This window comes from Plectrocnemia conspersa, unplaced genomic scaffold (assembly GCF_051122295.1).
Source record: "Plectrocnemia conspersa isolate PC_06_02 unplaced genomic scaffold, ASM5112229v1 ptg000012l, whole genome shotgun sequence".
Classification (NCBI taxonomy): Eukaryota; Metazoa; Arthropoda; class Insecta; order Trichoptera; family Polycentropodidae; genus Plectrocnemia; species Plectrocnemia conspersa.
Window position 1 is genome coordinate 3,942,432 of NW_028277176.1, and position 16,137 is coordinate 3,958,568.

Genomic DNA, 16,137 nt, shown 5'->3' on the forward strand with positions numbered 1-16,137 from the left:
ACAATAAATTTAAATATAAACCCAGATATTTTATTTTATTATTCATTTACTACATTTTATTAATAGTATATAAACCAAAAATAAAAACGGTATATTTGAGGTACTTACTTCGCTTCTGAAGAAATACACAAGAATTCTAAAAATACGATACATATTTTCTAAGTCCTAATAAAAGCATTAAGATATTGTTCAGCTAAGCAGTGACATTGAATCGTCAAAAGTACAGCCGTATTTCATTAATAATTTATAAACCAACTATTAAAAAAGCGAGTTTAACAGCTTAACGACCGAGGTCTCACCCACGAGTCCTGAGAGAACCTTTTGCAGCGGCCGAGGACTCGCCCGTGCGTCCTGCGTCACGCGTCTTCTTTTATTAAAAATACACTATTATACAATACAGTTTACCCCTATATTATAATGCGAGATGGTAGTATACTATTTATAGATAATATAAGATATAAAATAAATTATATTTTACTTTTATTTTTCGTAAAAAGAGTCGTTTTACCCCACTGCGTCGCAATGCAACGAGTCGTCGCCTATTTTAGTTTGTTATATTCTAATATTTTTGGGCTAGTGTGTTGTTTGTTAACGGTTCTCCAAGCCGCTCCCACTGACCATATTTTTTGCATTGTGGAATATTATATTTTTATTTATTGTTGTTGTTATTAATAAGTGATAATTTGTAGTAAAAGTTAGTTAATAATATTAAAAACAGTGAATTGCGTATTTACAAAAATAGTTAAATAATCATTAAAGAAATTTTTGAAATTTGACAACGTTGATTAGTGCACGATTTTTTTTGAGCACCACATTAGCTTAAAAATGTGATAATTAAATTAATAACATGTATGTTTAAATGCTTCTAAAATTTTTTGTATAAACGATTTATAAGAAATATCCATTTATAATAAATAATAATTTGCACTCACTAAATTTTTTGGCGTCCATTTTCTGCGTACAACTGTTTCGAACGCATTTATTTTCATAATTACACTGAGTGATACGTGTAAAAACATTTGTCATTATGAAGAAAATGAACTGGATGAGTGCAAATTTGTCACACGCGGTCTATGTTCACGTACACTTGAATTAGAATTACTTTCGCACACATCACTATGTTCACAATCACTGGGGGCGTTGGACAACGCGTCATCAAAATTTTCCAAAAAGGTTTAATTTCTTTCGTCCATTTTGCCGTGATTGAAAATAAAAATTTTAAATCAAAATCACAATCACGAAAGATCACAGACAGAAGAGTTATTTTCGCGATACGTTTCGACCGATAGTTTAGAGGAGACTAAATATACTGCATTACTTCGATTATAAAATGCATTTTTTTATCTGTGTAGAATTCCCGAATTTGGGAATTCCACAATAAAAAATGTGTCATATACCCTAATAGATGAATTCTTAAAAGGTATGCACAAGGTAAGCTGATAAGACGGGACAGGTAGTGGCGATTTACCCTTTTAGAATAACATTGATTGTAATTTATCGTAAATATTTAATATTATATTTGTAAACAAGTTTTTTTTCGTTACATCACTTAATTATGCGGCCCACAGATTTAGAAACATTGGTTAAATGACGTAATTACAATATATTTATGCAAAAAATCATAAGGAAGCTACAAATTAAATTTCGATAAAATATATTATTTGGTTTACAAGTTAAAGGGAATTTACTTAAAAAGGTGATTTTTTGCTATTATTCCGCGAAATCTCCCGGCCACCAAGGAAAGTTCGGCAAAAAACACCGGGTGTTAAGCTGGTAAAAAATATAGTGCTTAGATGTGTTATAAGATTAAGAATAATAAATTAACAATAACATTAGATAAAATCGTAAACTATTTTTTTAAATAATAAGTTTTTTCTTAAATGAAATATTATCATAATATTTTTGTGAATTGCTAAACACCTTGTAGTGTATGCGAATATTGTGGGCTGATCTAACTTGTGTTTCATGTAAATAACCAATACAAAATTAAGTAGAAAATATCTTTCCTAAGATTAGAGTCAATCTATCTATCGCAAGTGCAGGTAGTAAATTGTCAACAATGAACCTTTAAGAAATGGATGTTGGCCTTCGCTCAAAGCATACAATATAATTAGAATGAAACTGTTCTGAGAATTTATGTTTGGTTTTTTGTTTATATCACCTATATAATACCAAATTATTATTATGGAAAGAATGAAAATGATGAATATAAAATATATTGAAAGCATACATGTTACTTTTAATTTATTTAAGTGCAATGGGCAAAATATTTTTAGTGAAGTGTACCGTAAATTCATTTCGTGAATATGGGCATACAAATGGTCAGACATGGTGGCCCAGAAATAACAAATCAAAATTTTTATTTTTAAATTTAAAAGGTGATAAAGAATCAGGTAATTAATACTAATCTATTGAAGGGTCTCACTTACTTTGTATTTGTAAGATGTTTGCCAATGATATAAATTTGTTTTTGAAACTATTATTTCAAACAAATTGGACCCACAGGTTTAGAAACACTGGTGAAATGACGTACTTGACAGGTATTTATGCGAAAAATCATAAGGAAGCTACATATTAAATTTGAATACAATATCTTAATTGGTTTACATGTTATAGGGAATTTACTGAAAAAGATATTTGTTTGCCATTTTTCCGTGAGATCGCCCGGCCACCAAGCAAAGTTCGGCAAATAAATACCGGTCGTTAAGCTGTTAAATAATATATTGAAAAAAATAACTCATTATTTATTTTTCTAAAAAAAATAAAGTGCTAAGCAAATATGCGTCACAAATCGTGAGCGAGATCACACACGAACATGTTCAAGGATAAAATATTGAAATTAATGTGTATAAAAGGACAATGCGTTATGTTTCTCAGTAAACGCATTTAATTTTACAGCAATTTTATTTAAAAAACTTCATGCTTCATTAATATTAAGCAAGAATCATATTCAAGTCTTCTTAAATATATATTTTTTGAGGTCCATATTATAATATAATAGGCACTAATGTTTCAGATAATATAGAAAATAATCTTGTCGTACATTTTACATCATAAACTTAAGCATTCTAATTTAATATTAGAAATATTGGCCATATATGAGTTTATAATAAAATCATTTTAAAAAAATGCAGACTGTAGATTTTTAAGTTAATACATTTAAGTTAATTATTTTTTTTAAGTTAAAACCATAAAAGTTTATTAGTCAATTTTATAATTTTAAGCTGAAAAGCTAGACTCAAAACACAAAGAATAACGCTTATTTATGTTATTGTTGTTTGTAGGTCAAGTGGTTTAATCTATGTAATAAAAAAGCACTATATGTAACGGTGCGAAAAGTCACCCAAAGTTGTTGACTTGCAATAATAAAAAAGGCACATTCTTTAAATCAATTATAGTTAATACAAAAACACTAGTATTATTGCTGTTAACTTACGAGCAATCTAGTTGCGAGCAATGATAGTAATCAGAATAAAAGCTAGCAGATAAAGTTTTTTTATTGTATATGTTTTTTCCTGATAAACACATCTAACTGTTTGGATAATATTACAGCAGTAAATTTTCAATCGCCCTAATACTATAATATTTACAGTTAGGTAACGTTCAAATAAATTGTTTTAAAACACATTATTTAGACGTTTAACCTATTTTCATCATACACTAATTTAATTAATATTATCAATCAATTTTAATTTATATTGTTCGAAGCACAATATCAAAATTTCACTTATCGCACGATATTTCAAATTTAATTAATTAATTTCGCGAGCGTCAATAGCCATTTCAAGAGATTTACGACTCTGTAGATATTAAATAATGCTTTGGTGGCAATACAGTTTTGACTGTGTACATTGATTCGGCGTGATGTAACAACGAATGTTTACCGGCGCCACCGCGTGAAACTACCGTAAATCCTACGCCACGGTTCAACTATGACGACCTCTCCCTGAACAATAACCGTACGTCAGTTTTAGTGCTCGACTATCGCGTCACGTTCGGTCCGATTCCGTCGTTAGGATAATAAGAGGGGTGTTTTATAAGCTAAAGGAAAATATAATGGTATAAGGCTGTAGTCTTGTCTCCATATATGAAATTAAGTTAAGTTTATCTACTGCCTATGTACTAGGTGTAATAAAAAGTAACGACAATTTCTGTATTTGCATGAACTCTCTTCGCTCTCATCTCTGTGATGTGCAAGTAAATTGTCAGCCTAAATAAACGGGTAGCTTGTGTTTAAAATATGAAGACATTGATTTATTTATTTCAAAAATGACGTTCTGGAACTCAAAAACAGATTTTTTTCTTGAATAGTTTGATTGTCGACAACACTTCAGTAGTACAAAAAAATGCTTAGCGACATACAACTTTTCACAATAACTAGGGAATTGTCAGATTTTATGCTATTTCGAGTACCAGGGATTTCAAAAAAAAGTAGCCCGAAAATCAATACTTTTTCAAAATCAATATTTCGTATATTTAATATGTGTTATTATGTAATGATAAAAGAAAAATTCTTTCATATATAGATTTACCGAACGACAAAAAATATTCTGGAAGAAACAGATACTGCAGATAAAAATTTACTGCAGCAAGGGACTATTTCGTATTAACAATAAAACCTTTTACCGTTGTTTATAAAGTACGAGTATCAATTACAACGAAAGAATATTTCGAATCTCGCGATACTTTTCGGCAAGTAATAAAAAGTATAATGCACGTGTAGGGATCACAATAATACTTGAATTTTAAATACCGGTATTACCAAGAGAAAAACAAGCAATACCGGTATTACCGGTAGGCTTCATAAGATTCCCATGTCGTCTGGACGAAGTACCGTTACACGAAATAGCATGCTTTATCTCTTTCTTCGTTGCGTGCGATACCCCTCCCACTTTTATTTCTAGGGGATCGGCGTCAGTTCTGGATTGTTAAATGAATAAATTTGATTAACCTACAATACTACTAACTTCATTCCATAATTTTACTACTTATGAATCTGATTTTTTTTAATTTCGCGCAGAATTTCAACGATCTTTTATATAAATATAATTATTATAGTCATTATTAAATGTGTTCCTACTATTGTTGCTTCCAAAAGCAATAAAATATTTGTATTTATTATAAGAAAAGGGCATTATTATATAATAAAAATAAAATGGTGAATATTTCTTTAGAAGCGCAGGGTAACACCCCCACGGTGTATGGCTGAGAGGCAAATAGTAGTGGATTCTAATTAGAATGTAACGGTAAACCGTCGAGCTCGATAGGGAATCTTATGATGCTACCGGTAGTGACAATAAAATAAGTATTTTAATTAATTATACATAAGAAAGAACCAAAAAATTATCGCTCCATGTTTCACCATGTTTATTGCAATATTGAAGTTTTCAACACCGGTATTGTACAAGAGAAAAACAGCCAATACCGGTATTACCGGTATTGACATTAATATTATTAATATAATTAATTGGAAATAAAAAAACGAGAAAATAACCCAAGTACCGCTCACATGTTTTACCATGTTTATATAATAGCAATAATAATAGAATTTTTAATACCGGTATTACCGAGTGAAAAACAGTCAATACCGGTATTAATGGTATTAACTGCTTTTCCGAGTCACCGAGATGGCACTTATTATGAATTTCCTGATGAAAAAGTTGTTCAAAATCAATACAACTTTACTGCAAGAAATGTTTTCAATTCTGAAAGTCAAAATACAATAAAAATAATAAATATGTGCCTTATTAGTTTAATTTATTTGTTGCAAAGTTGTTCATAAAATGTATCTATAAAAATTTATTAAAGAGGAATTTTTCTAGTGTAGAAAGTATCAAGGTAACCGAAGAAGAAGAGAGCACTGATTGTATTGTCAAAAAATTGAATAAATATTTAATACACCACCAAAATATTTCAACGGTGAAAAATAATAGATACAATCATTAAAAGGAGTTTCATATCTTGAAATTAAATAGAACTCGGACTCTAAATTTTTATCTGTTATATAAATCATTATTTTTAATCAAGCCTACTTCAACGGAAATCGAACGAATATTTTCTACGGCGGTAAAACGATTCAACACGAAAATAAGAAATAGGCTCTCTGATTCATGATTAAATGCTTTAATATTTTAAAAATATTATTCTGTCCTGAATATGTAAAATATTAGATAAATAAATATCTAATATAATATTTTTCATTAGTTTCAATAAATTAATTTTTACCTATGTTTATTTAATACAATACGATTTTTGTATTAATTAAAATAAAAAATAATAAAAATCTTGATATCTTATTTATGACTGTGATCAAAAATGATTATTCATCAATTATAATGAACTAGACAATAGTGTAAAGGATGGGACCACACAAATGCTCTCATTATGACTAGAACAAATGGTTTCACATAAATAATACGCAAGGATTGACAGAATATTTCTTTGATTCGAAACGGTCACGGGAAACAATATATCACCGGAAGACAAAGATTAAGAAATGATGAGGTTTTAAGAATCATATATAAAATTCGTTTTAGAGGAGCAGGAAGACTGACTTCGCAAATTGAAATCGGAAAACAAATCTGGGCCAGAATAAAAAATGTTGATATTTTCTATTGCTCTTTTTTCGGTTAATTAAATATGTAGGAACAGCAAAAATACTACGTAGTTTAAAGACACAGCGCCTTCCATTTCCTTCATATCTTAAATTCAATCAAATACTAACGAATCGTATACGGCCATATTCAGAAGACAGATTTATGAGGCGAGAAAGTAGCTATCAAAAATCGCAATGTTCGAAATACTATGAAATACCCGTTTTGCTCGTTGTTAATGGTAATGAAGTTAGGTCGTAAAGACAAACGTTTTACGGAAGCCCTGCATATCACGTACAAGTTTCACAACACCGCCGGGACAATTTCACGTTAAATACTTTCGCATTGTTTTGCATTCGAGGCGCGCGAAAACAATTTCGTTGTTCAATAAATCAAACCTTCGGCTATTACGATTCGGATGGGTAGCTTAATAAGCGAGGAAGAAACTGCTGATTTACATTATTATTTTAAGTGCTTAACAACAGTTTAAGAGTCGATGATTATAATACGCTAAATATTTTTTAAATGCCGTTAAAGTTATATTACACAAGCAGCAATTTAAATATACATGTTCAAAGATTAAAATTGTTGGCAAACCAAAAAATAACGTTAGAGAGTAGTCGTTGTAGTCGTCGATGATACGTTTGATAATGAGTGATTGTCGTCCGTCGACAAATTTTTGCTAAGACACAATGTCACGTCTTTTATATTTTATATACGACGCCCTTCAGCTTCGAGTCTTTAAGTGATCTAGAGAGTCGCGATCGCGTCCCTTATTATTACCCGTTGCGACCAGGATATCAGCCTTGTATTTGGCAAGCTTCTCAACGAGCTTACCAAATACATTATTTATATATATATATATATATATATATATATATATATATATATATATATATATATATATATTTATTTTTTCAACCATTATTAAAAACCGCAAAAAAAATGTCTCGATTATTTTGATTAGTGTCTGTCGAGTATTCGTCGGTTTGAGAGTCGTCGTTGTAGTCGTCAATGATACGATCTGTTGTTAGTGATTACCATCCAATAATTATAGAATATAGTTCAAACAAAGTTAATTCTATGCTAAGACATTAGTATATTTTTCAAAACTAGTTTTAAAGCTCAAGAATGAGTAAGTCTCGATTAGGATGGCTTTTGTTTTGGCTCAACGGAAAGTTCATAATAATAATGATAATAATAACAATAGCAATAAAGATTAATGCGACATTATGTTGCGCGAACAGCGCTGCGAAAATGGTGTGCATGTTCATAATTCTGCAAATAATACCTATTTTGTTATTGTAACGAAAATATAACATTATACACATGTACGTGTGTAAAATTTAAAAAATTAAATTACATTCGTAAATTGCCAGGAGACCATGAATGCATTATCATTAGGAGCAAACTACTCGGACGGAGTAATTACGCTCGGACCACACAGATATCTTCTAATCTAATGGCTATTACAAACATTAAAAGTAATAAAGCCAACGAATAAAAAATAAAACTAAATCAAGATTCTTTTCGGATCTTATTTTATAATTTAATATTTAAATAAATTATTTCATAACATATGCAAATTGATAACATATCGTTATATAATGCTGATATCTGTCCATAGATCTTTCTGTGTGTCTGTAATATAAATAACGATCGTTAACCATATGACAGAACTCGAGTACATTCTGCACATTATCGTTACAATGTCGATAACGATCACATTGAACGTTAAACGATCGTAGAGAGATTTCTTCAGCGGTAATTAAATTCTTATCGACGTTTTCCATCTAGCGTATTTATCTCGACGTAATTAATTTCAATCAAATGCATAGCTTACGTGGTTTATAAATTATGTCTAATACTACTGAATCGTGTTATAAGTGTAACAGTGTGCTTAGTAAATGTGCAGATATTGTCAACATAATTTATGCCAATTAATATATTAGGAAAAGGTAGCGATTTATTATGTTTACAGATCATTTCTTACTAAATAAAAAAATACGTAGTGCGTCATGGATGACTGAATTTTATTTAGTCTCCCACTGTTTGTATAGTAACAATTCAATATAAAATCCGTACTTCCTCAGTCATTGTTTGTTTTAATAAAACCGTCTGGTAAATTGAATTTCAAGTTCAAGTTCCGAGAATTGATTTTCTGAAATTGATTTATGAAGTATCTATTGTAAACTCAAAAGGGTTAATAATCTCACATTGCGTACTTTCACTGTTATACGTTATAACCGGACATTGGATACTGAAGGTAAATGGACATAAGTGCTTAAAATAGCTTTTGGATTAAGTTTTATATAACAAAGTTAACAACATAAATTTTTAATAATGTTCCTGATATATTTACCCATTACACTCATACATTTCTCGTTCTTATAAACATAAGATAATTCTTGTTATAATGGCATACATTTAATCACAAAATGTCTTCAATATTACATTTGTATTAGATTCAACAAGATAACAATTCCGTGTTTATTTCAGAAAATATGTTTTAATTATAAATATTGATAATTAAAACAATTAATCTATTGATTATTTAAACTAAATATCTCATAACAAATTAAATTATCGTAACACCATAATCAATAAATAATAGTTTATTTGAATCAAAATGAAATATGTAAAATAAAATATATATGAAATGGGTCACTGAAGAACATGTTTAGTTAAAAATACATATATAAAATGGCCAATTCACAGAAATCCAGAATTAGTACCAAAAATAAATTATTAGCTAGTAAAACTCTACATTGACCAGATTTCGAGCCGCCGGTGTACAAAGTAAATTTCCGTATGCCAATTTTACTACCTATTGATATTCTGGCACTAAACGACAAAGTCTTAACCGTGAACCTCTGATCTCTCTATGCAACAAGGAACGATTAATAACTTTTTTACAATGGGTATTGATAGATAAACACCAATATCAATAAAATATACAAATTATTGTATATAAAGTAGCGTAAAAAAACGACTAACTACGAAATCATAATATTTAAAATTAAATTATTATTAAACATATATTTTTTCCCACTCTCAAAATGTAATTAAATTTTATTGATTGAATTTTAATTAATAACCTTAATATTTAAACGTAATTATAAATAAAGTTAAACGAGAGAATAAAATAAAATTATAAGTATATTTATAAAATTTCAGTTCCTAAATAATTAATAAAGTTCACTTTCATTCGCCGCTTAAATATTATTTATAGAAAAATCGTTATTAAGTAACTTCACCTTAAAACACCGACTATTATATAATAATCACCGACTTATACCAGTGGTATCGAAACTGCAAATAAGTTTGTCATCCTCTGTTATTGGAATATTTATTAAAGGCATACATATAGTCACAAAATGTCCTCAATATCACAATCGTATTATATTTGATAACAAAAATTACTCGTATATATTTCCGTAATATACAGAAAATACATTTAAATTATAAATACTAAATTACTAATATTATAATTGAGTATTTCGGTATTAATTAAATAATAATTCAGCAATGCAAATCATGTTAAATTTTGTACTGTACAAAATATGATTATTATAAATAAGAACCAGTGGTATAAGTCAATAAATAATACTTTAAAAATCTGGGTTTGAATCACATTTTATTTTTAATCGTGTATAGGAGGTCATAATTAGTGATTATTTATCTATTTTATTAATCTTCAATCAGACATAATGAATACTTACAAGTAAGTATTGACCACCAGACTAGGAATCGATGACTGAAATTATGATTTGCCATCAATAGATGTCACTGTAGTTGAAGCCGGGTTTTTTTTTAATAAAAGCGTATTTTTTATTTATAAATTTTCAAGTGCCGCTGCCGGGGGCTCGAACCCGAAACCTCAGAATTACTAGTCTGAGACGTTACGTTACGACTACGCTATTCCGTTCTTAATTATGTAATTCTAATTTTGTTATTATTCATTTATAATATTTTTATAATTTATAATTATAATTTTGATCGATTATCACAAATGAGTTTTTTTATAGATTTTCCTTATCTCACGGATAAATATCGTAATAAAAAATTAATTAAAAATAAAGTAAGCACTGATTTGAATTTATTATGGTGTCTTACTAATTTGTAGTTTGATTATATTTACTCCGTTGTAACGTATTAAGTTAGCACCTGTCATGTTGCAATAAATACATAAATTGTGATATAAATGATGATACAACTAATAAAGAATCTGATTCAAATTAATATAATACGAATATACGCTACTGTAGCTGATAAAGATACACTGCACTAATATCATTATATGTTTCTTCAATGCAAAAATCGGAAATAACAAGACGCTTCGGACTAAGTGATCGCAATGAAAGGGGCGAGCGGCTAATTAAATTTTGCCAAGAGGAAGATTTAGTCATCAAATAAATCTATATACATACATATATGTTCCCGTTTTTTGGAAGGATAATAATATATGTTACCAAATTGATTTTAAATTATTTAATAAGAGATTATTTTTATTTTTTTAAATCATCCGTTGTAGCCTGACAAGCGTGAGCCCAATGCGTTACAACGGGGAAACTCTGTACCAACTATATATCATGAAAAGATCTATAAGTAATTATTAAACCACCAGATTGAAAGTCTGGGAATCGGTGACATATATTTTATTAATCAAAAATGATTGTGTTGTATACTTTACAATCAATTAATGGATCGGTTTGTAATAATAGAGTATTTTTTATACATACAAATTAGAGTGCTACTGCTGAGGCTCGAACCCGCAACCTCAGAGTTACTAATATGAGACGTTACGGACTGCGCTATTCCGTCCATTGCTAATATAAAAATGTGGCTTAAAAGCATACAAAAATCAATAACCAAAACAAAATTTAATCTATAATATAACTTTTTCTAAATTTTAAATAAAACTGCAATAGATAAAGAAAAAAAATTAAATAAATAAATATAAAAACGACAATTATTCAAGCAGAAAAAAGAGACTAAAAAATATCATAAGTAATAAACAATCGTAAAAAACAATAATTAATTAAATTACAATATTCTTCGTTTTATAAAAAAAAATAAAAATCAATGAAGATTAGATAAATAAAAAATGGAAACAAATATAAAATTTACATCAAAAATACGATAAATATAACTTACAATAAAAATTGAAAGAGACATTAAAAAAAAATATTTATATTTATATACCAAATGCTTATAAAGCTATTTGTATCAATCTGATAAAAATAAAATGTAATCAGGCTATTGCTGAATAGCAGCACCAAATCAAATTATTCAGATTATTTGCATATCTAAACAACAATGTCAACTATGGCCATCAAGATACTTGAACTCACGCCAAACGGCCAAATTTGCAATCAACACCAAACAGCGCACAATTTCCTATGAAAATTATGGTTATTGTGTATTATATTATCTGTATATTTTTTTTAGTGGCGTGATTTCTTACAATAAATCCCGACGAGTAACCCAAAGGTGGATACTGCTTATTGATCACGCCACTTCAGCTACGGTGCTTTTTCACCTATGATTTGTCACGCGATCGCGGAAAAACAACCATGAATCATAGCAATTTTTTTCATGGCTCTCGCTTCATTACTTTAACAAATTGAGAAAACGATAACCAAGTCGAAAATTACGAGCGGAGCCTTTAATTAAACTCGTGACGAAAATTTACCGCCTGCGTACGCGCCGAAGGTTCAAAGCTCGGAAGCGAGTTAAATTTAACGTTGTCGTATTATATTGTAAAGTTCGGAAGTCGATCGTTAAGTTCTAAATTATGTGTTGGCCTTATAAGGTGTCTTGTGCTATATATGTTTATATAGATCAGCGCTTGGTAAAGTCGTGGGTTGCGAAAAGTTTCTAAATGGAAGAAAAACATATTAAATAATAATTGAATATAAATAAAAAAAATATATTACTTTTTATATTAAGTCGTATATTTTAATTTCTCAATATTAAAATTATCTTTATATCATTTTATTGGGCAATTTAATTTGAATATTTTATCAAATATGATTATTTTAAACTTAACATAGAAGAGTTTCCTGTAAATTTCTGGTATAACAAAAAAGCTATATAATTTAATATTTTTTCCTCTCTAATTTTTTTGAAAAAAATTCAGAGAAATGCATTAAATTCATACCATTTATTTTAATGCAATATTGGTTACAAATCAATTAGTCTGCTTCCGGTCTTTGAAAAACTTCTTCTTCAAAGATTTAACTCAATACTGTAGCAAGAAAACCTTATCCTTAATACCACAATTTGGCAAAAATATAAGTATAAAAATATAAGTCCAGTCAAATAAGGGTTTAACCTCGGAATGAAAGATAACAAGCTGAAATTTTGCACAGACCTTTGTTTTGGCGTTCTTAATATATGGTGAAAAGTCTCAAAAGATATCGTGTCTGCTAATCAAGATATTAAAGGTCAAAGGTCATAAAAATCGTTTTTTTGCAAATATCTCGCCTCTTTAGCGTCGCATGTCATTAAATGTTTCACAAAACTTATAGAAAATAAAATTTTCTACAAGTTTGTTTTAATTTATTTCTTCGTATGGTTAATGGTTTTCGAGATATAGCGCGGGGAGTGGGAAGCGCGCATCCGTTTATAGCAGCGGTTTCCAACCTGGGAGGCGCGCCTCCCAGGGGAGGCGCGGACTATTGCCAGGGGAGGCGCCAACATTTTTTAATGAATTATTTTCTATACCATAATAACTACAAATGAATAAAACTTGATATATTAACGTAACAGTGAAAATTCAGTGCATGAATGTTCATTTTTTTACATTTACATATATTTAATTCCTATTAAAAAAATTATCTGGAGCGGAGAAATTTAAAAATGGCGCGTTTGCAAACGCTCTGTTTCGGTAATACACAAAACGACCGCTAGTTGCATAAAACAATAACCTCAAATTTAAATGTCACTCGTGTCAACTGAAGCGTGTCGGCGGGCGTGATATTGTTTTTTTTAATTGTTTCTGACGTGATTTCTTCTTGAAAATAATCGTTAGTATATTTTAAACTTCATTTTTTTTTATTTAAACTATCATTGATTTTAATTTATATCAATAAAATATTTTTTAGACGAATGGATAAATTTTTGAGTGGTTACAAGAGAAAAGTCAACAATAATGAAGATACTGATGCTGATACTAGTGGGAATAAAATCAAAAAAGTACAAGGAAGTAAAGCTCCCAAGAAAAGACAATACAGTTCATCCTATTTATCATTAGGATTCACCAATGTGTTTGTTGTGTTCGAAAGTTTTGGCTTCAGATAGTATGAGACCAGTCAAATTAAAACGGCACCATGAAACTCTACATTCTGAATACGTTGATAAGTCCATAGAATATTTTGAAAGAAAATTGGATGAGCTTAATAATCAAAAGCAAACGTTCAAAAATATTCTTTCTGTATCACCAAATGCATTATTGGCTTCGTACCATGTCTCTTACCGAATCGCAAAATGTAAGAAACCACATACAATAGGAGAAACTCTAATTTTACCAGCAGCTATTGATATGGTTCGAATAATGTTCGGCGAATCATATGCAAAACAGTTGCAACAAATTCCGCTTGCTGATAATACAGTCGGAAGAAGAATCAATGATATATCTGAAGATATTTGCGATCAATTAGTTTCTCGGCTGCGTACTTCGAAATTCGCCATACAAGTAGATGAGGCAACTGATATAGCTAAAGATGCCCATTTAATTGCATATGTTCGATATGTTGTGGAAAATAATATATTAGAAGATATATTATTTTGCAAACCCATTCCTGGAAAGACCACATCCATTGAAATTTTTAATATAATGGACAGTTTTTTTAAAGAAAACGACATAACGTGGAGTAATTGTATTGGACTGTGTACTGACGGAGCTCACTCAATGTCCGGACACAAAGCAGGTCTTCAAGCATTAGTTAAAAAGAAAGCACCACATGCTATCTGGACGCACTGTATGCTTCACAGAGCAGCTCTAGTGTCAAAAAATATGAGCGAGGAACTTAACAACATTTTTACAAAAATTATAAACTACATTAAGAACAGTCCTTTGAGATCTAGGCTGTTTGCAAAGTTGTGTGTAGATATGGAAGCTAATTATACCTCACTTCTGTATTATTGTGAAGTTCGCTGGCTATCTCGTGCAAAAGCGATTCAAAGGGTATTTGAACTCAAAGAAGAAATAACAGCCTTTCTCGAAGAAAATCACCACGAAGAGGCACATTTGTGGACGAACGATAATTTGCTTGTTAAACTTGCCTATTTAGTTGAAATTTTTGGAAAATTGAGCAGTTTGAATAAATCAATGCAGGGATCACAAATGCATCCACTTGTTCAAAAAGACAAAGTAAAAGCTTTCATTAAAAAGTTGAAGTTATGGAAGTCAAATTTACAAAAGAATGAGTTGGACATGTTTTCACTGTCAAAAGATTTCTGGGCCACAGCCAATATTGAAACAAGCAAGAATCTTTTTATTGAACACTTGGATGGTCTAGTGCTGCATTTTGCAAATTATTTTAAAGATCTTGATTTCTCAAAGTTTTTGTGGGTACAGAATCCATTTATCGACGATGAAAACGACAAATTTGAGCTGACAACCATTGAAAAGGAAAAACTTATAGAATTATCATGCGATAGCCTACTAAAACAAAAGTTTCAAAATGAAACCTTAATTCAATTTTGGATGAATCTTAAAGGAGAGTATGAATCTTTGTATTGCAAAGCAATGCAAGTGCTTCTACCGTTTGTAACGTCGTATTTATGCGAAACGGGCTTTTCGGCACTGGCTGCAATGAAAACTAAATATCGCAACAGGTTAGTAGTCGAAAAAGAGATACGAGTGGCACTCTCCACATTGCCCCCAAGATTTGATAAGCTTTGTGCTAATAAACAACAAAAACCGTCGCATTAAATTTTTATGCGATAGATGTAGTTGGTTTAATTGTTTAAAAAAACTTATATATAAAAATAAATATACACGTATGTGTATGTTATAACTAAACCTTGTTATTATTCTGTTAATTGTGGTTTTCAGTTTATTTATGTAATAAAGTTTTTATTATTTAAAACGTGTCTATATTATTTAATCTATTAGAAAAATAAAAGGTAAGGGAGGCGCGGAAAAATTTTTTTTTTTTTGGGGAGGCGTAGTAACAAAAAGGTTGGAAACCGCTGGTTTATAGGATAACGCTATGTAAACTACGGAGCCAGAGTTAACTGTACATTCTTCCACAGTTTCGTAGAAAACATCGCAAATTGTTATTTGCTGAATGAACCTATCTAAAGCATTATAACTTTCAATCTCCATATCTTCAAAAATCATCATCGATAATGCAAAAAGTAATACGTATGGCCTCTGATACTTCTTGCAGAAGCGGGACCATCCAACATTTTGTCCACAGAATTCGATGCATAAATTGTACTGAGAGCTTCCTTGATTCCGCTTCCATTCATTATATACCCTATGCATCCAATAAAAGACATAAGCATATGAAAGCCTCCTAGTTTCACAACT

At 29.8% G+C, this 16,137-nt stretch overlaps 1 long non-coding RNA gene across 1 annotated transcript; it reads left to right on the forward strand.

The window, feature by feature from the left end:
• Nucleotides 1–13,226: 13,226 nt before the first annotated feature.
• LOC148227977 (uncharacterized) lies at nt 13,227–15,595 on the forward strand. Its single transcript, XR_015811604.1, has 2 exons — nt 13,227–13,387; nt 13,448–15,595. It is a non-coding gene; the product is annotated as an uncharacterized LOC148227977 (long non-coding RNA).
• The last annotated feature ends 542 nt before the right edge of the window (nt 15,596–16,137 follow it).